At 48.0% G+C, this 21,548-nt stretch overlaps 1 non-coding gene across 1 annotated transcript; it reads left to right on the forward strand.

Annotated features, from left to right (window-relative positions):
• Positions 1-8,747: 8,747 nt before the first annotated feature.
• Positions 8,748-8,851, forward strand: LOC116899764. Its single transcript, XR_004387778.1, has one exon. It is a non-coding gene; the product is annotated as a U6 spliceosomal RNA (small nuclear RNA).
• The last annotated feature ends 12,697 nt before the right edge of the window (positions 8,852-21,548 follow it).

A 21,548-nucleotide genomic window follows, 5' to 3' on the forward strand; every position in this document is an offset into this window, starting at 1 on the left:
AGGGGTGCACACAAACCTCAAAACCTAGCAGAAGCTAAGAGCTGTCAGTAATGACACCAGCTCACTCCATCACGTCCAGCCTCAGCAATGCTGGGTACACTGGGAGCTTGGGGCAGTGAGGGATCCAGGAGAACTGTGTTTCACTCTTAGTTTACCTGTAAACCTTACCGTGCCCCTTTGCAGAAAGCACAGTAGGAAGTGGAGGATGTTAACAGTCCAGGGTCTCTCTTACTCAGAGAAATGGCTCTTTTCCCCTGAGTGCTAAAGTGGAACATTTCAAAACTTTATTTCACCTGTGTTTGTGAGTGCAGGAGAGTGTTTGCTAGTGTGGAGGTGAGGACAGGGTTTGGGAATCAGTTCTCTCTTTCCACGGTGGGCTCTTGGGATTGAACGGGTTCTCTGCATAGTGCCAAGTCCTTTCGCCTGCTGAGCTACCTTGCTGGCCCAAAACATTTATTTTAAGACACCCTGTATTAAGTGTGAGGAAGTGAAGCAAATTCAAACATAAAACATTTCTAAGAGGCAGCCTCTGGGCTCAGAGGGTAAAAATGCAGGCCCGACAGTTTGAGTTTGAGTCCTCCAATCTACATGGCAGAAGGAGAGGTCCATCTTTTGTAATTTGCCATCTGACATACAGACGTGCTCTGTGACATTAATTAGTTAAAAAACTTCAAAGTCAGTCTTTAGTCGTTAGAGAGATGGCTCAGTGTTTAGGAGTGCTGGCTGATCTTCCAGAAGACGAGGATTTGGTTCCCAGCACCTACATGGTAGATCACAGCCATCTATAGCTCCAGTTCCAGGGGGTTTATTGGCCTCTTCTGTCTCCTAGGATATCAGGCATGCACATAGTACACAGACAGACAGACAGACAGACAAAACATGCATACACAATTTTTTTAAATGTTTCAAGCCAGCTTTTAAAAACACTGTTTGGGGTTGGGGATTTAGCTCAGTGGTAGAGCGCTTGCCTGGGAAGCGCATAAGGCCCTGGGTTCGGGTCCCCAGCTCAAAAAAAAAAAAAAAAAAAAAAAAAAAAAAAAAAAAAAACACTGTTTCATGTTAACCCAGTCAAGAAAATTCTTCACAGAGGCGTCCAAGAGGCCCATTTCCCAGGTGAGTCTAGGTCTCTGAAAATGGTTTTAGCCATTGCTATGGTCTTTACTGAAATATGTATGTGTGTTGGGGTGTGTTTATGTGAGTGCTGATGCCCTTGGAGGCCAGATGGCATCAGATCCGTTGGACCTGGATTTACAGGCAGTTGTGAGCCACCTGACGTGGGTGCTGAGAATGGAACACAGATCCTCGGCACTGAGCATCTGTCCAGTCCCACAGCCGAAACGTTTTCTACTATGATTATAAGGCCTCAGGTTCCTTTGTGACAAATCATTGTTCCTTCTTTTATACTGTACAATGGCTTTGTTTTATTGAATTAAGAACACAGATAATATAAAAAATACTACCTCCTCTCTACTATATTTAAAGGTCTAGCCAGGAATTGTGGTGTGCACCTTTAATTTCAGCATTCAGGAGGCAGAGGCAGGTGCATCTCTGAGTTCAAGGCCAGCCTGGTCTACAGAAAGAGTTTAAGGACAACAGGGACTTCACAGAGAAACGCTGTCTTGAAAACTAATGAAGGAAGGAAGGAAGGAAGGATAAAAAAGAAGCCTCAAGAGATGGGCAGATCTGTGAGTTGGAGGTTAGCCTGGTCTACAAATCAAGTGCCAGGGCAACAGGACAGCCAAAGCCACATGAAAAACCCTATTTCCAACCCCCACCCCACTTATGCTACTTATATCTTACATCCAACACAAACCAACCACGAAATGCTTACAGCAGGCATCAGCCTGACGTGCTTATTAATTGACCCTATGGTATAATTATAGGCCAGGATTTTAGTGTTTATTCTTGGTCTCCCTAAATCAAGACAAACACAGGGAGTGAAATCATCCAAGGACCATTTCTAGCTCTTCTGCTGGTTGTCATGGCTCCAGTATGAATCCTTTCTGTGTGAACAAAGACAGAGCCATCAAAGGGTCAGATACTCGGCAATACAGATCCCCAATCCTGTGGCCACAGATGGAATGAAAGCCTTTCAGGTGTGTGCTACAAAAATGTCCCCTTGCTTCACTATGCTTGTTTCTTGAGCTGAGAGTAGCAGTGCCAATAGGATTTAAAGCCTACACTAAGGTCTACACAGCTTCGTACTTGCTAGAGAGTGGTAACAGTGATGTCATTCTGCAGGCTCTCTTTCTGGGGTGGTTTGATTTGTGTTGCACTTAAAAAAAAATACCTATGGGTTGGGGATTTAGCTCAGTGGTAGAGCGCTTGCCTAGGAAGCGCAAGACCCTGGGTTCGGTCCCCAGCTCCAAAAAAAAAAAAAAAAAAAAAAAAAAAGCAAAAAAAACCTATTTGTAGATTGAGTGTGGTAGTGCATGACTTTAATCCTAGCACCCAGAAGGTAGAGGCAGGTGAATTTCTGTGAGTTTGAGGCCAGCCAGGTCTCCATATCTTGTTCCAGGACAGCCAGGGCTGCGTAATTGACCCTGTCTCAAAAAACAAGCAACAGATCCGTGGGTGTGCAGGTGTGCAGGTGTGCAGGTGTGCACACCCATGACCACATGTGCAGAGGCCAGAGGTCCCTGTTGTGTATCTTCCTCAGTTGCTCTCCACTTTTATTAATTATCGCCATCATTAATTGACAGGGTCTCTTTGTAACCCTGGATGTCTACACTATGTAGGCCAGACTGTCCCTGACTTCTCAGTGATCCTTCTGTCTCCCGGGAGGAGAGAAGACCTTGGCAACAAGGGCCACTGGCAACGAAAGGCCAACTGCAGTGTTACCAAGAGTGGAGGAGTGCACAAGGTCCCAGTGGCCAGAGTCAGACTTGATTCCACTGCACAGAGATGGGGAACAGTTCCCGGTGCCGCACCTTGAAAGTGATGTCACCTTAGCCGAGAAGGAAAAGTAACTCCTGACCTCCTGAAAGGCTTGAATACAAGTCTTCAAAAGACTGAGAAGTTTCCAAGTGAAGGGTCTGCTTGCCATTAAAGCCCTGATGCTCTTTAAAGACACACGTAGTTCACCTGCCAAAACCATAAATTTCACAATGTTTGGTATCCAATAAAAATTCCGGGTATGGGGATTTGGCTCAGTGGTAGAGCGCTTGCCTAGGAAGAGCAAGGTCCTGGGTTCAGTCCCCAGCCCCGGAAAAAAAAAAAAATTCCTTGACATAGGAGGAAGAAGCAGACAATGCCTTGGTCTGAAGAACAGACACTATAAATAGGCTCAAAAGGGCAAATATTCCAAATTTTCATCTTAAATGTTTCCAACTACCCTTCCTTAGTGAAGATTGGAACCAAATCCCTCTTCTTGTCTCCTTGCTGTTGCCCCCTTCTTGTTCCCACCTAGCAGTGACCCCCGAAAGTAGATCAGCCCTGCAGAGTGACCTTATCTTGCCACACCAGGTCTCTTTGCCAATTCCAGTGTCACCTCCTCCAGAAAGTCCTCCCTGGTCTCCTGTGATATGGTCTTGCTGCCCTGGTTTTTTGTTTTGTTTTCTTCCTTGCCATTTATTGCAGTGCATGTTGAATTTGTGTAAATCTAAAATCATCTCCGTCATAGAATATAAACTGAGGCCTGGTGTGCTCTTGAATCTCCGTGAGGAAGTAGCGCCTGGTTCAGTCTAAGGAGAAGGAAGTATATACTGCACGGCCTGCGGGAAGCTCATTAGCTGCGGGAACAGATCGCTCAGCAGCTGCTCTCCGCAGTCTCTCTTCAGGTCAGGAACTGTGGCGCAGAAGGCCTCGCCTTCGATGTGAGTCGTTCCGGGGCAGAAAATGTAAAGTACAGCTGGTGTTCTTTAAAGCCCTTGGTCAAGACTGCGGGGGCCCAAGTTGGTTTTGGTCCTGTCCGCACCGGGTGCGCGGTCATGCCCCGCTGCGTCCACTAGGGGGCACTCCGGGACCCCAGTTCCCGCCGGGCAGCCGGTTTGCTGTGTCGGCTCAGGCCTGTCTTCTAGAGAGAATGAAACATACAATCTGGAAAGCCTGCGATCTTCTGGGTGAGCATAGTGAAATCTGCAATGCGAAGGATCTTACCTTCCCAGGAAAAAGGCCGCTTACTCTTCTTAATCCTCTGCGCCCCAAGCCGGGTCTCCTGGGGAAATGGGGGTGCAGGGGGCGGCCCTGGGCATCCATGCTGATCCTATACTTTAAAGCAGGGGAGCTCCAGCTCTTTCCATTTTCACAGAAGCAGGCTCTATCAGAAACTCTCCTCTTCACTTTGCTTTCTCTTCCCCTTAATCCTTGCCTCTCTCTCTCTCTCTCTCTCTCTCTCTCTCTCTCTCTCTCTCTCTCTCTCTCTCTCTCTCTCTCTCTCTCCTCTTCCTTTCCTTCCCTCCGGGTTAGGTGTTGCTCCCCATCTAACTCACGAAGTGGTAGAAGAGAAGTAAGTGGTAGAAGATGACTGAATTCCGGGTCATTCTGCTTCCACCTCCCAAATGTTAAAATGGCAGGCGTATGCCACCGCTGAAAGGTATTTTTGACTTTGCTAATTAAAAAAATAACATTAGTTCAATCTTCTTTTGAGGTGCTAGGAGTGAAACCCAGAACTTTTATGCCAGGCAAATGCTTTATTACAAATGACACCCCAGCACCCCGAGTTTTGTTTTGTTTTGTTTGCTTACTTACATGAAAGTAAATAGAATAATTTTGCAATGACTTGGGGAAAAGAGAAAAAAATGCCTTCGCTGACTAGAACAAGGAACATGATTGGAGGGAACCGCAGTGACTAGAAAAAAAGCAGGAAGTGCAATGACGCGCGCAGTCGAACATCGAACATCTCGTTATCGCGATACTAGCAAATGACTAGGACAGGTACACTGATGGGACCTTTCCGACACGGTCGCGACTGAACCTCTTCTATTAAAAATTAGAAATGTTGGTGATGGTTTTTCGAGACCTGGTTTCCCTGTGGAGCCTTCCCTGTCCTGGAACTCGATCTGTAGACCAGGCTGGCCTTGAATTCACAGAAATCAGCCTGCCTCTGCCTCCCAAATGCTAAGGTTAAAGGTGTGCACCACCACCACCCAGCTAGAGATGATTTATTTTATGTCCCTGTGCATATATGCTCTGTGTGACCAGGTCCCAGAGAAAGCCGGTCCCCAGAGCTGAGGTTATGGGTGGTTGTAAGCAGCCCGATGTAGGTGCTGGAAGAGCACACTTAACCCCCCAGCCACCTCTCCAGCCCCTCCCCCCCAATTTATTTTTAAATCGCAAGTGTCCGTTGGGGCAACATATTCTGGTTTGGTTTTTATTTGACATTGAACCCATGGCTAAAAATTTGCTCTACCACCAAGCTAAACCATCAGCCTCTGTATGCATATGTGATGAAGGAAGCCAAGAGTGAGTAAAATACACATTTTATGACAGGGTAACGCATGCTGGCTTTGACCCCAGACCCCTTGCCTCAGTTTCCCAAGTGCCGGGATTAGAGGCCCAACCAGCATAAATTTTGACTTCAACAATTTCGACTTTTCTCCTCTGTTGGATTACTTTCCAGTGCCCAAGTGTGCCAGGCACTGTGTGTGATGGGGGGGGGGGGGTTCAGGGATCCAAGGTGAATTGATTAAGGTCCTCTAATAAGAGTTTTCCCCAGGCAGAGGGGCAGATACGACATTAGGGGAGGGGGAGGGAGGAAGTCTTGGGCTTCTTTCTCCTTCCACTTTCCATTACTGACCACCCCTCACTGCTGGGCCATGATGTGTGTTGTCACTTCCAAGATGGAAGTACTCTCACCTGTGGGCGCGGGCCTGAGGCTAGTGGTCATTTTCAACAGGGGCTGGACATAGCATACAGCAAACATTCACCTCGGGTGTCTCCCTACAGTTCTTCAGCAGTGACACAACTCAGTGACCCTGCAGCACTACGGACGCCTCTGCAGGTAAGTCTTGGGTCTGCCTCTTAATGGAAGGACTTCATGCAGAACTGAGGACGTGTGTCTTGATACTCAGCATGGTCATCTGTGATGGCACACACGTCATCCACTCAACTGTCGGTGGATGAGAGACTAGGGCCAAAACTCAGAGCGCCTCTCTTAACCCTCACACAGAGTAAGACTCCAGAGCTGGGTGGAGTGGGGCTAATATCTGTTCCATACCAGGAGAGGTGGAGTGCTCAGGGCTTAATTCTGAGTCTCAAATTTGGGACATCAAAAAAATATCAAGGGGTGCCATTTACCATGTTTTGTTTTTGATGATTATTTTTTAAGATTTATTTATTATATATAAGTACAGATACACCAGAAGAGGGCATCAGATCCCATTACAGATGGTTGTGAGCCACCATGTGGTTGCTGGGATTTGAACTCAGGACCTCTAAAGGAGCAGTCAGTGCTCTTAACCACTGAGCCATCTGGCCAGCCCAGGTTTTGTTTTTGAAACAGGATCTCATGTTACCCAGACCGGGCCCCAAACTCACTATGTGGCCAAAGACGACCTTGAACTTCTGATCCTTCCACTTCCCTAGTGTTAGAAGTTCAGGCATGCACCGCGCCGCCATGCTTAGACTGTAGTGCCTCCTGTGTGCCAGCAGTCTACTGACTGAGCTACATCTTCGCCATATTTATAAACATTTTGTATATAAATACTGGACATGGTGGCACACACCTTTAATCCCAGCACTTGGGAAGCAGAGGCAGGATCTTTGTGAGTTGAGACCAGCCTGGTCTACATAATGAGTTCCAGGACAGCCTGGGATACATGACTTCTTTTTCTCCTTCGCTTCCTTCCAGGACTGGATGTTTATAGAATTATAGACTGGGTGCAGCACTATAAAGTGGTTTTTGTATCTACATATAATTGGTTTTTTTTTTTTCAAAACACTCATGTGGTTTTTGTTTTTAAATTAATTTTTTCATATAGACCCATTTTAAACAGAGTCTGTAAATGCTACCAGAGACCACCAAGGGCCAGGGAGCAGGTGGGCCAAGGCCCCTGTGCTGTTGTTGTCTGGTTCCTGAGGAGTCACCAGCTGCTTGCAGGGTCCTGCTGTTAAGCCCCAGGCAGCCCCAGCAGACAGAGGAAATCGAGGGAACCCGGATGGCACCAACCAGCAACCTCTCCTGCCTGCCTGCCGGGTATCCGGGGGCCTCAGGAAAGAGCAGTGTCAAGGCTGGAAAGATGACTTTTGCTGCTCTCACAGAGGATCTCGCTTCGGTTCCCAGCATCCACATGGCAGCTCACATACACCTGGAACTCCAGGTCTAGGGGATGTGACACCCTCTTCTGACCTCCTCAGGCACCAGACACACATGCAGGTAAAACACTCAGACATATTAATTAAAAATAAATAAATCTAAAGGAGGACAAGGAGAAGGGGGAAGAGAGGGCAAAGAGCAACTTTCATGGGGGACACCCTGAGAAGATCACTTTTCTAAGCCTGTGGAAGACCACAGCTCAATGCTTGACTCCCCTTGGATCTTGAGAGGGGGCTGTGAACCCCGCACCTTACCCATGCCACCTAGAGAATGAGGAATCATGATTCGAGCCCAGCCCCAGCTGCGGGCCCTGAAGGCAGGCAGAGAACTTGGTGTAGGGTGGACCACTCACCTGTGGGCACAGCTCCCTCAGCATCCCCCACCTCCAGTAAAGCATTTCCTCCCAACCTCAGGGCTAAAGCTGACATCCCCTTAGGCACTGACCGTTCTAGCCACTGAAGCACGGCCAAGAGGAAGCCTTTGCTAACATCTGGGGCAGGTGAGAGCCTGCATGGCCTGTCATCCTTCTGTCAGGTTGTTCCCCACAACAGCCAGCACGGAGAGGCTGTCTGAGACCTCCTGGGTGCTATATCGCCCCAGGCTAGTATTGGTTCCCCAATCCAGCATCCCTTCCAGAAGATAGCCAGTGGGTCTATCTGATACCAGCCTGCTGGGAACCTTTCCCATCTCTTTACCTGCCCAGCCCAATCAAAATGTGGGCACAGTGACACCAGCTGGCAGCGCCAACACAGAGTCTATATAGTCTCAGCTTTGTTCTATGGAAGCTTCTGGGAAACACACAGTCAGCTGGGCCCGGGACACCCATATCCCTAGCTTCTCCCTCTTGGAGCTTATCATTGACATGAAAACAAGCATGGGCCTCAGACGTTGATAAGAATAAATTCAAAGGGAGGCCGCGGGCTAAAAGCTGCACACAATACAAGTCTGCCAAAAGATTTGTGCCCAGAACCCATGAGGAACTTCTACATCTCAGTAAGAAACCATCTAGTCAGACTTGGGCCCAAAGATGAGAACAAGAGAAGATATATGGAGGGTTAACAGAAACTCGAAGCACTAAGCAGCATCTTTGGTCACTGGAGAAATGCTATTTAAAAGCACAGTGAGGCTGGGGGTGTGGCTCACTTAGTATGAACGAAGCCCTGGCTTTCATTCCCAGGCACCACATAAACTGGCCATGGCTAGCATGCCTGTAATCCTAGCGCTCAAGTAGAGAGGCAACAGGATCAGAATTCAAGGTCATCTTCAGCTATGTGGTGAATTCAAGGCCTGCCTGTGTTACCAGAGACCCTATCAGAGATGGATCAACGGATGGATAGATAGATAGATAGATAGATAGATAGATAGATAGATAGATAGATAGATAGGGTAGATATAGTTATAAGCAGAAATCCCCATGTCTGGAGACATAGAAGGAGAATGGAGAATTTGAGGCCAGCTTGGGTTACATAGCAAGATGCTACCAGAAAAAGCAGTGCTGTCTTCCACAGCTCATGTACTAAAATTGGAACAACACAGAGATTAGCATGGCCCCTGTGCAAGGATGATGGGAACATTTATGAAGCAGTCCATACTTTTAAAAGGAAAAAAAGAAGAAGGTAGGGTTAAGGTTAAGTGTGCATGCCTTGTATTAAAGCCCTAGGTTTGCTCCCCAACACTTACTAAACAAGCACAGTGGGACCACTAAGCCGTGAACCACTTTGAGTAGCTACAAACCTCTTGGAGTTTCATACATGGGGAAGTGGGACTGTTTTCAAAGTTAAAGCGTAATATTGAAAACATTTGCTATACTAAGAAACAGAACTTACAGAAAAAGTCACAAACATCAATCCTCACAGCAGCTTGCTAGTGACAGGCCGGACTAACACAGCTCCTGTGTTCAGCATGAAGGACGGCAATAAACGACCTGTGGTATTCCAGGGGGAAGCTACTACTCAGGGATCGGAAGGAACCGAGTCTGACCATGTCTGCCGAGACTCTACTTATACAGAGGGGTGGGGGGCTCATCCTTGTGAAGCTGTCGGCTCAAGGGTCTTTATGACCTCTGAGGCCTGTCCAGGTCCCCTCCTTTATAGAAGCCCTGTCCTTGCGGCCCAGCAGAGGGAGTGATTGATTCTCCCTCCTTCTCTCTCTCTCTCTCTCTCTCTCTCTCTCTCTCTCTCTCTCTCTCTCTCTCTCTCTCTCGTGTGTGTGTGTGTGTGTGTGTGTGTGTGTGTGTGTGTGTGTGAGAGAGAGAGAGAGAGAGAGAGAGAGAGAGAGAGAGAGAACACATACATAGAGGCCAGACACACTGGATTTTACTGGAGTTATAGGCAGTTGTGTGCTGCCTAACATGGGTGACAAGAAGCAAACTCAGGACCTCTGCAGGAGCAGCAGCTCCCTTAACCGCCAAACCATCTCCATCCTTTCCTCTGTTGTCTTAATTATTCAAAAATAAACAACTAACTCTGTGATTCCGTAAGCGGCACAGCTGAGTGCTTTCCTGCAGTCTACAGGAAGCACCTGTCTATCCCAGTAGTCTCCGCCCTCCTCACCCATAGGCAGAGCTAGCAGTGTGTGCTGTGGTACTGACACGCATGGATCTAATGACCCAACACCATGTGCAGCGTCTAACAGAGGCACATCCAGGCCAAGGCTCCACAGGACATCGTCTGCTCTGCCCTGTGTGTGTGTGAGATAATCTCACATAGACACAGCCATGGGCCACTGCCGGTTTAGGCTCTGTATTAAAATAGATTGAGGCTCCTGCTGCAGCTTGCCTATGTCTGTCTGCCATGCCCAGGCCTGTTTGTCTAGTGCTGGCCCTGGGCGGTTTGTGCTGTCAGCATACGGCTGATGCAGGTTGTGGAGCTGCATTCTCTGGTAGTCGGAATGTCCCTAGCCTTTGAAGCAATGCTTTGAGGAATGACAAAGTTCCTTTTAGTGGCATAGTCATTTTCTTTTAATAAACTTTTATTGAGGCGTGACAGCACTGTTCCAGGCATTTGCTGTGGCTTCACAAACACAAACACACACAAATGCATACAAAGACAAACACACACATGCACACACACACACACACACACACACACACACACACACACACACAGGCACAGGCACACATGCACTCAGAACTCTGTGGTGAACCACCTTCTAGGCAGCTAACAGGAGGAAGATGCTCCTGAATCAGGATGGCACAGATGGGTGCCTGAATCAACAAAACACAGGCTGCTTACACAGTGGCATTTGCACCAACCTTGGAAAGAAAGGAATCCTGACGCAGGCGACAACAGAGTGACCATGATGATCTCAGCTCAGAAAAACCAGCCAGACACTTGGACAGGTGCTGTTCCAGTCTACCTGTGTGAGGAACCTAGATGAGCCAAATTCCTCAAGACCACGGGGAAAACAGTTGCCAGAGGCTGGGGAGGAGGGCAAGGAATTGCTGGTTTCAAAGGTGCTTTTGTTGTTGAAAGAGCCTCCTGGAGCCTAGCCTGGCTTCAAACATGCTATATACATCCTGGAACAATCTTAAACTCCTGTTCCTCCTCTCTCAGCCTCTCAAGTGCTGGGCTTATAGGCTTGAGCCACAATGACTGGTGTGTCAGATGGTTTAGATGGCAACTTCACCACAATCAAAAAAAAAAAAATCAAAGCTCATACCTGTCATCTCAGCCCTCAGACGGCTGAGGCAGGGGGATCACAAGTTTAAGACCATTCTGTGCTACATAATAAGACTCTATTTTAAAAGGAAGGGAGGGACAGAGGGAGGGAGGAAAAGAAGGAGGAGGAAGAGAAGGACTAGCAGGACAAGAAGAAGAGAGAGAGAGAACATTGCTAGACTCTCAAACACCACTATCTTGTGCCTGCTTCCAGGCACATCTGTCAACATACACCATCCCCAACATGTCTCTTCTAACATGTTAACACGTCTCTCTTGGTGTGAACTCTATACAAACAAAGATGTCACAAGACACCTTTCTGGGCTCTTTTCCATTGGCCTTCCTTATCTTGATGTGAGGTTTGTAAGAACCATTCATGTTTTCCTGCGTTTGTTTCCAACCAGCGACTCCAGTGCTGTGTAGAATTACACTGAGTTTATCATTAGGGGACATGTGGGTTGTTTCCAGTTTGGTCTTTTATGAATAAAGCTATGGTCATGGTCACATGCCTGCCATGTGCGTGCATGCTCGAGAGGGACAAGCAGTGCTCTTAACTACCAAAGCAGCTCTCTAGCCTCAGCTCTGAATAGTTTTAAACATTTCCTCTTCTCTCCTTGTGAATTTATATGAAATTCTTCAAATACATATGCCTAACTGTGGCAGGACTGCCCTTCCCAACACCGTCCTTTAAGGGTGCGGCAGTCTGAATCTCTCCTGCCTCAAGCTGGACCATCTCCTCTCGTCTTTTTCAGACTGGGGTTTACATCCTCAGTTCTCCAATCCCACTCATTCCTGATTTCTCAGGGGCTTCGACTTGCGAAGGTCAGCTCACTCCTCAGCCTCCACGATCTCCTGAGCCAATTCCCATAGGGATCCCTTCTTAGGCATCTCTGTGCATCCCAATGTTCTGTTCCTCTAGACCCGACCACCACGATACCGCCCGCGGCTGCTGCGGAAAGCAGATGGGCAGTGCCTAAGAAGGTTGAGCACAGGAGCACGGTATCACTTAGCAACTCAGACAGATGCACAAGAAACAAAACCAAAAGTCCACATGGAGATGGAACAGGAATTTCCTCGAAGCTCAGAAGCATTGAGGAGGTGGAAGTAAAGACAATGCCTACCAAGTAATAAGTGGTGGTGCATCCATCCAATGGCATAGTAAACTGCCACAAAGAAGAAGCAGAGGGAGATACCACGACCTAGGTGAACTGTCTCCACCCTGGACACAGTGTGACCTGAGAGCCAACAGATGAGGGAGACTAAAGTCTCATGCAATAGCCAGCTTTATTTAGAGCATCAGACAATTTACACCCCGAGGGTTAAGAAGAATCACATGAGTAAAGTGTACAGTCCCAAGGACAATCCGCCCATGACAAAAATCCTGTTTTTCCATAGAGGCATATAAACACTTGGTTGAATAACAAGTAATAACAAGCAATAACAAGTAATCTGAAGTAAACTCACTCCTACCCACTACACATGGGAGGAGCACAAAAACCCCTTCCAAGAACCATGCCAAGTTTTGAGGAAACTGAGGTCACAAGACTCATGTCTTGTTGGTGTTTTCTGACAACGAACCTTAGAAACACAGGATTCTGTGTGACATAGATCTTTTCGAATGAAATACTTAGACCAACCACATCTGTGGAGCTAGGAAACAGAATGACTATCGACAGGGAGTTAGAAGGTTGGGGTGTGGAACGGCTTCCTAAGATTTGCGAGCATTTTTTTCTGGATGACAACTAAGTTTTAAAACCACAAGGAAGAGGTGGTGTGGATGCACCAGATGCCACAGAACCACACATCACTTAAAAGGGAGGGAGGGAGGGAAGGAGGGAGGGAAGGAGGGAGGGAGGAAACAGAAAAAGGCCAATTGAAGTGGCACACACCTGTAATCCCTGCTCGTGGGAGACAGAGACAGGAGGATCATCCTCAACTACAAAGTAAGTTTGTGGCCATCCTGGGCTACATGAGACGCTGTTTTAAAAAAAGAAAAAGAGAAGGAAGGAAGGAAGGAAGGAAGAAAAGAAGAAAGGTGAGGAAGGAGGGGCTGGGGTCAGCGCACTGGTAAACTACTTGCCTAGCATTCCTAAAACCCTAGCCTGACTCACAAAGAAAGAAAGGCTGCTAATAAATGCATGTGGTGTGTTAGTCATCTTCTCCATCAATGAAACAATCTTCTGAGGTAGCCTCCATGCTCAGTTGTCCCCATTGTTTTAGGGTCTGTGGCAATTCAAAGCAGGAATGCTCATAGCAGCCAGGAAGCAAAGGGAGAACAAGGAACGCGGATCCTAACCACACTTCAAGGGCATGTGGCCTCTCTGATGTAAATTCTTCTACTGGGTGTCACCTCCGTCCCATCACACTGGCCCCTGGTGATTTGGTCTTTAACGTACTCTTTCAAGCCACGGATTTAAGAGGGTTTATGAATTTTGTTTGTTTGTTTTTGAGGGGTTCCTGTTCAGGCTTGAACTCGACACCCTGCCTAGGATGATCTTGACAAACTCCCGACCCTCCCTGTTTATACGTTACTGGAGAGCCTTACTGGAGAATATATAAGCCCCAAAGCTCTGTACCTGCTGGGCAAGCACTCTTCTCAACTGATCTCCACCACCCAGACCTTCTTGCTGTTTGGTGCTAATAAGGCAAGAAAGCCACCAGGCATAGTGCCTCAGACCCCTAACCCTAGTGCTTGGGATGCCTCAAAAACCAGAACAAAAGCCGGTCCATTTACCCTCATTAGTCCTGAAGCTAGTGTTCCCGACCATGCGGTAACTATACTATCTGGGGAGGGCATCAGCACATGCTTCAAATCTCCTTCAACACTGTGCTGGTCCACCAAGAAGAATGTAAACAATTACTGGATTGCCGGGTAATCGTGGTGTACGCCTTTAATGCCAACCCTTGGGAGGCAAAGACATGAGGATCTCTGTGAGTTCAAGGCCACCCTGTTCTACATAGTGAGTTCCAGGATAGTCAGTGAGACCCTCCCTCAAAATAAATCAATAAACAAATAAAATGTAAATAATAAATTACTGGGTCAATAAAAGAAAAAAAAGAATTATTGGGGATTGGGGTTGGCAAAATGGCTCAGCAATTAAGAGTTCACTCCTGGGATCCCAAGTTTATTTCCCAGTACCTACCCTGGGCAGCTCACAACCACTGTACTTTCCACCTCCAGGAAGGCCATGCCTAGGGGTTGGGGATTTAGCTCAGTGGGAGAGCGCTTGCCTAGGAAGCGCAAGGCCCTGGGTTCGGTCCCCAGCTCCGAAAAAAAGAACAAAAAAAAAAAAAAAAGGCCTAGGAAGGCCATGCCCTCTTCTGGCTCCACAGGGACCCTACACACTTGTGGATACCCCCACATGGACATACATACATATAAATAAAAATAAATAAAAAATAATTTTCGAGATTCAAACTGGCTTTGGAAATCTTCTGGTAGTGTCCCATTAGTCTGCCTCTGGGTTCTCCTTCTGTAGGACCATCCCCCACCTGGAGGGCCTGTTCCTTCCGTAAAGCTGCGTGTTAGAACGTCAGATTATATATATATGTTCTCTAGGAATGGGCAGCTTATACTGAAAGAACAAACCAAACCGTTTGCAAGCCCTGCCTTTAAAAAAAAAGAAAAGAAAAAAGACAGGGTTGGGGTATATCTCGATTGTAGAGCATCTGGCTAACATAACAGAGGCTCTAGGTTCAATTCTCTGCACTTTAAGTCCCACAAATCACACACACACACACACACACACACACACACACACACACACACACACACACACACACACACACACACACACACACAAGACAAGAGAGCAGGATTCCGGGCGGAGGGGGGCAGGTTTGATCTGTATCAAGATCCTGGTGATGGTGCCCCACACCTTTTTTTTTTTTTTTTTTTTTTTTTTTTGGTTTTTTTTTTTGGGGCGGGGGACCGAACCCGGGGCGCTTCCTAGGCAAGCGCTCTACCACTGCGCTAAATCCCCAACCCCTTTAATCCCAGCATTTGAGGGGTAGAGGCAGGTAGAGCTCTGGGTTTGAAGCCAGCCCGGTCTACAGAGGGAGTTCAGAGACTATACCATCTTGAAAAAAACAAACGAAAACAAAATCCTCAAAAAAGTCCCAAAGGTCCTTTCAGTCAGTGGTGCATAGGAGCAAGAGCTGGGCAGCTCTGCAACGTTGGAGCACGAACAGAAGCTGCAAAGGCGAACGGTTTCCAGACCCAACAGGCAAGGCGAGATTCCGTGGTCTCTCCAAACCACCCTCCCTGGTGTGGGTTTCAAGGGCCGACTGCTCTTCTGCATGGCAGGAATGTGAGGGCCCTGAGACTCTCCTCACCACCAGCTTGGTTTAGCATCTACAGGAGAGTACAGGGAGCCCTTGGCTGGAGCTAATCCCCCACTCAACGCTCCACCCCGCCCCAGTCCCAGGGTCCTATAACGGACATCTGCGGAGTACTAATTCCCTTGTGTTCCATCGCACTCCACCCTCAAAGGCCTTGGCATCGGTCCGGCAAACGCGGAAACTGGAGTTCAAAGAGTGTAAGCACTTATTCAAGGGCACGTGGCCACGAGGTGAATTTATAGCACACCTCTCCTTTTCATGTGACCATGGCGGGAGAATTCCTTGTTTTGTGTGGAAAGGGACCAACTAGGATAGAGGGGGTGAGGCGGAGGCAGGAGATCAGGAGAGAGAGAGTTCACCGTAGTTCTGCACTAGTTGGTTTTGTTTCTGTGGTTGTTGGCAGTACTGGGATTTGAACCCAGTGCATGGCACTTGCTAGACTCATAGTTTACAGATGAACAATATCCTCAGCCGTTCTAATTGAGTTTTGAGGCAAAGTCTTACTCTATAGCCCAGGCTAATACCCATATGTAACCTAAGCTGGCTTTGGACTTGTAGGACTCCTCTCCTCCTACATCCTCCTAAATTTTGGAATTAAAGGCATTCATGACCACTCCCTGCTACGGCTTTCTTATTTTTAGAACTCTAAGAGGAACTCGACTTGTACTTTATTTAAAACTGGCAGAGGATTTGGGGGGTTAAGTGAAGTGTGGTATTCCCAAACTTCTATTCAAAACGCTCCGGTATATGTGCCTAGAACCACAGAAACCTTTCAACTTTGAACTAGTCCGCTGAGAAGGGAGAGGCAGACTCACCCTCTCTTATGAGCTTCCTGCAGCCAGGGCCCCAGACTTCAATGGTGCAGAATGCCTGGGTCAGCGACTCTGCAGCCACAGAACACTGGGTAGGATGTGGGCGGGTTTGCGCGCCAACGGAGTGACAGGGTCAGAGGACACTGAGCAGAGAGCTGGGCGGGCAGTGCTAACACATTCCCAGCAAGGAGCAGCAGAGGGAGCAGTCCAGGCAGCAACCATTCCAGATCCCTGGATTAGAATATTCCACCGGGTAGAGCAGAGTTCTACCCGCTGCCATGAACCACAGATCTGCAAAGCCCTAGGGACTGGCTCGTATCAACTGAACTGGTCCTAACTGTAAAGTACACTCTAGTCCCCCACCAGCAACCTGCTGCTGGGACTCAGACTCAGAGCCTGTGTATGCTCTCCAACTGTAAGCTACTGGGGAGCTAGCCTGAGCAGCACTCCCTCCTGGCCTCTGATTCCTTTCCTGCCTCAGGCTCCTGCCCCAATTCATTTCCCACCTTGGTTTGCCTCAATGATGAACTGTGGTCAGACATATAAGCGAAATAAATCCTTTCCTCCCCAAATTGCGTTCAGTAGTGGAGTCTTTATCACAGGGACAGAAACCTAGACACCAGTTGTGGTGGCACACATCTGTAATCTCCATACCTGGCAGACTGAGGCAAGATTCTGTGCTACTCAGCAAGACCATGCCCTAAAAGATTTTTTCCTGTCTGTCTGTCTGTCTGTCTCTCTCCTTCCTTTTTTAATTTAAGTTTTTTTTCCCCCCTCGGAACTGGGGACCGAACCCAGGGCCTTGAGCTTGCTAGGCAAGCGGTCTACCACTGAGCCAAATCCCCAACCCCTCCTTCCTTTTAAGACAAGGTTTCTCCGTGTATCCCTGGCTGTCCCTAGAACTCACTCTGTAGGACAAAAGAGATCCTTCTGCCTCTGCCTCCTCCTGAGTGCTGGACTTAAAGGTGTGTGTCACCCCCTGGCCCATGTGTTTCTTTAACGTCATCCCAGAGTCTTGTTTTTTTGTTTTTTTGTTTTTGTGTTTTTTTTTTTTTAACTCACAGACAGCTGCTGTCACCCAGGTGACCTAGGTCTGCACTAGGTATGTCCTCTGGTCCTTAGGCTCTGTCCTGTCCCTAAAATTACAGCTGTGGGTGACCAGAGCCTAGAAGTCACCAGAGTGTGTACATCTCTGGGGGTTGGAACCTGCTAACCTGGCCTGGGAAGTCTGAAGCATAGAACCCCCAAATTTTGCTTCCACATTTGGATATGGGGTTTCGGGGCTTCTGCTCTAGCTGTGCCAGCCCTGGACTGTAAAATGAATTATAAGTAGTACATTAATCCGGCACCTGTATTCCCTTAACCCTTGCTAGTCCCCAGTAACCACGTAGAGAAAATAATGACATAGAGAAAACAAGATTTAAAACTTCACCTCAATATCTGGGGAGTTAAATGATTAACCCCTAAGCTATCTGCCTATCTCCCAGCCGTGATCCCAAATACTTGCATATGATTATTGAACTGTCTATTTTGGCTTCGGATGTTTTTCTCATGGTGTCTTCTTGGACCCTCTCCTCATGACTCATCTCCCAATCCTCATAGAAGACACCTGAAACCTCTCTCTCTCTCCCTCCCCTCCCTCCTCCCTCCCTCCCTCCCCCTCCCTTCCTCTCTCCCCCCTCCTTCCCTCCCCTCCCCACTCCTCCCCTGTCTCTCTCCTCCCCTGCCAGTGGAAGCTTTTCTTCCCTATTCAGCATTTATTGACAAGGCAGAGAATAAATGGTAAGAACCATTTACACAACCTGAGACAGGAGATTCTTGGTATAAACATTACAACGCCATGTCTGGATTGAAACAAGATATGAAGGCAAAGGAATCAGCATTTGGATAACAGGAGGGAGAACTTTACACAGTGCACCCTGGATGTACCCTGGATGTCAGGAGCTGGGCCAGGAGCATCACAGGTGCAGGTCTGGCTAGTGGGTAGTGACAGGATGCAAATGCGGGGGAACAGTGTTCTGGCAGCAAAGGGGAGGATTTGATGCTCACCACCTCGGAAGGACTGGTGGTGTGAGCTCACAGCTGTTCGGCCCCCTCACTTCCTGCTGCTCCTTACTTAAATGTCACCTCTAAGGTGCCACCAGATTATTTTCTTCCTTTTTATTTTATTTTTATTTAAACGTATTATATTAATATTAATAATATTTTATTGAAGAAGGTGTATGTGTGAAGTAGGTTAGATGAGGGAGGGGTACCTGAGGAGGCCAAAAGGCGTCAGATTCCCCGGAACTGGGGTCACAGGCAGTTGTGAGCTACCCTGAGGGTGCTGGGAACCCAGCTGAGATCCTCTGCGAGAGCAGCCAGTGCTCTTTACCACGAAGCCATCTCTCCAGCCCCATCATTTCTCCTAGCATACACTGTCATCAAGTAGATTTCAGGTTTCTCCACAGAGCTCTGCCCAAAGGGCAGATGTGTGAGCAAAATAAACGTTGTCATCTGAAGTCACTGAGTTTGGGGATGGCTTATCACACAGAAACCAAACTGGACCAGAAGCCTCCAGCTTAAAACAAGATTAACACTGGGCTTGGTGGTGTGGACTTAAAATCACAGTGCTCATGACGTAGAAACAGGAGGATGGGGACTTCAAGGCTATCCTTGGCTACACAGAAGGTGAACACTAGCCTAGGCTACTTGAGACGTTGTCTAAAAAATGAGAGTAGCAGGGGAGGAAGAAAAAAGAAATAAACATAATTATCTGATTTTCCCTAGGAAATGGAGACATCCCTCACCCACTCCAGAGTGAAACAGACGTGGTCATGGGTGAACCAAGACACTTACAGCTGTTCTGGGCAAAAGCATCCACTTTCCCACATTCATGGTCAACATAGCACCTCTCTCTCTCTCTCTCTCTCTCTCTCTCTCTCTCTCTCTCTCTCTCTCTCTCTCATGCATGCGTGTGTGTTTGCCATGGTGGACATGTGTGAGGGTCAAAGGACACCTTTCTGGAGTCAGTTCTCTCCTTCCCCAAGGTGGGTCCTAGAGACGGAACTCAGGCTGTCAGTAACCTTGTTGCAACCGTCTTCTTCCAGCTCAAAACATTCCATCCTGACTGAGAGGTTTATGCCAGGAGGTAAGAACAACAAAAAACAAAATTGCTCGAAGAACGCCCTGAAAATGACTAGATTCACTAGGCCCCCTTGCTACGGGAGTAAACAGAACTCAGTGGCAAAGATGTCTCTCGGATGAGCCTAGGCACCAAGACTCAGATAAACTGGGCTGCAAAGAAGGCTCTCTGAGGAGAAAACCTGCAGAGAGGACTCAGGCCAGACCAGCCGCCTGGAAGAAGCACAGACCAGCTTGGAATGGACACTCTCCAACCTGTTGAGCCCCTGCCTGCTGTGCTCCAGGTTCCCAGCTTTTGTGAGCTTCCGTAGTTCTCACTCCGGGCTTTGGTGATGCAGCCGTCTTTGCGTCATTTCTGCTCTTGTAAGTGACCCCAGTAAAACTCGTTGGTTTGCCAAGTTTGACTTTGGTGATACCTGGTCTGTTGCGTGTTCTCTATCTAGGAAGAGTAGATGAATGTGTTTTGTCTCCTCAGGAAAAGTTTTGTCATACAACACACTGTGACCTACTAGCTCATCTCGATAGACCCCTAATAGCTTTTATAGCTTTTAGCTTTTGAAACGCACATGCGCACGCGCGAGCGCACACACACACACACACACACACACACACACACACACACACACACACCAGCTTGAAACTCGAACCCATGAACCCATGTTTTTGAAGGTCTGCCACTGAGCTTCACCCCTCATGGTTACTCCTTTATAACTGTTTTGTTTGATGTTTGATTTTTGAAGCAGAGGGTCTTACTGTGTAAATATAGTTCAAGCTGCATTAGTCCAAATCCTGCCTCAGCCTTCCAAGTAGAATCTCAGGCTCATATAAGCCACCATGCCCACCAAAAGTACATTTATTTTAATGACTTATTTTTAAAAGATGCATTTTACTTTGTGTATGCTAGGGATTGAACTCAGGGCCTTTTTTTTTTTTTTTTTTTTTTTTTTTTTTTCCGGAGCTGAGGACCGAACCCAGGGCCTAGCGCTCTACCACTGAGCTAAATCCCCAACCCCACTCGGCCCTCTTTTATGCTAATCACTGGGACTCTGCCCCTGAGCTACACCTCCCCCCAATCTCCACCCCAGCCCGTTCATTTCTTCTTCTTTCTCTCTCTCTCTCTCTCTCTCTCTCTCTCTCTCTCTCTCTCTCTTTTGTTGTGTGTGTGTGTGTGTGTGTGTGTGTGTGTGTGTGTGTGTGTGTGTGTGTGTGTTTTAAAAAAGTTGCTGTGAACCCCAGGCTGGCTTCCTACCCTGGAATTCTCTTGTCGAAGCCTTCTGAGTGCTGGGGTTATAGGTGTGCACCCCAAACGCCCAGCTAATCAAATTACATGTAGGCTCTGAATGTTCCCTGTGGCCCCTAAGATGTGCAGGCTACCAACGAATCCCTTTCAGGGGTACATACCACCGGCTCATCACAGACACTCCCCAGTCTTCAGCTCACAAAAGTGGAGCGAAGCTGGTCCCCAGAGCAGCCACTATCGTGTTTACAAGCTGCTTCTCCACGCTTGTCTGACGTAAGCCCCATTTGTACCACATCTTTCCTTAGGGAGAATGACGACTCTACTTGTTTTTACTTCAACCTCTTGTTTTAAAAGCCGCCTTATTTATTTCCAAGCTTTTCTCCCCACTACCCTCCGCAGTGGTGGCTCTCACATTTAAAAGAAAGAAAGAAAAAAAAAAAAAAAAGCCATACAGCCAAGATACTACATTTGGTCTCTTAACCGCTCCCCCACCACCTCCGGGGAGTCAGGAGGTTTTTCTCATTTTATGTCTAGTATTTTTAGTTTGGTGTGGAAACATTTCAATAGTACGTAAAAGGCAGCCCCTCACTGCCAGGGGCATCTATCACTCCAGGGTCTCAGGGTGATGGCTGCTTGCTAGACACGTGGGGGACGTGTAGGTGTCACAGGTGCTCTTAATTCTCCCATCTCAGAGGGTCCTAGGCCTTGAGCTCCCTGGTTGGAGCGCTTTAGAAGAGAATGGAACTGCTTGAACGGTTGCAAAACTCAACTCCCCAGTCTTTGCTACCAGTCCCCTGGGGACCACGAGACCCACCAGTTAGTTCCCTAAGGCCCCGGATTCTGGATGCAAGATCAGAGTTGATTTCAGGGTCCATGTCTGGACTGAGGGACGGGTTAGCATCAAGTCTGAGCCTCTGAGAGGTTTAGGCAAACGCGACTCCCGACGCACGAATACCCTCTAGTCCTCTGTCCAGCAGAAGGTCTGGCTGCTCCTGCGCCTCCTTAAAGCTGCAGCTCCGCCCCCCCGCCCGCCCGCCCCGCCCGCCCCGCCCGCCCCGCCTACCCGCGGTTCTTTCCAACCGCCCGGCCCCGAGCGACTCCACCGAGCGTCACAAAGC

This window comes from Rattus rattus, chromosome 4 (genome assembly GCF_011064425.1).
Source record: "Rattus rattus isolate New Zealand chromosome 4, Rrattus_CSIRO_v1, whole genome shotgun sequence".
Classification (NCBI taxonomy): domain Eukaryota; kingdom Metazoa; phylum Chordata; class Mammalia; order Rodentia; family Muridae; genus Rattus; species Rattus rattus.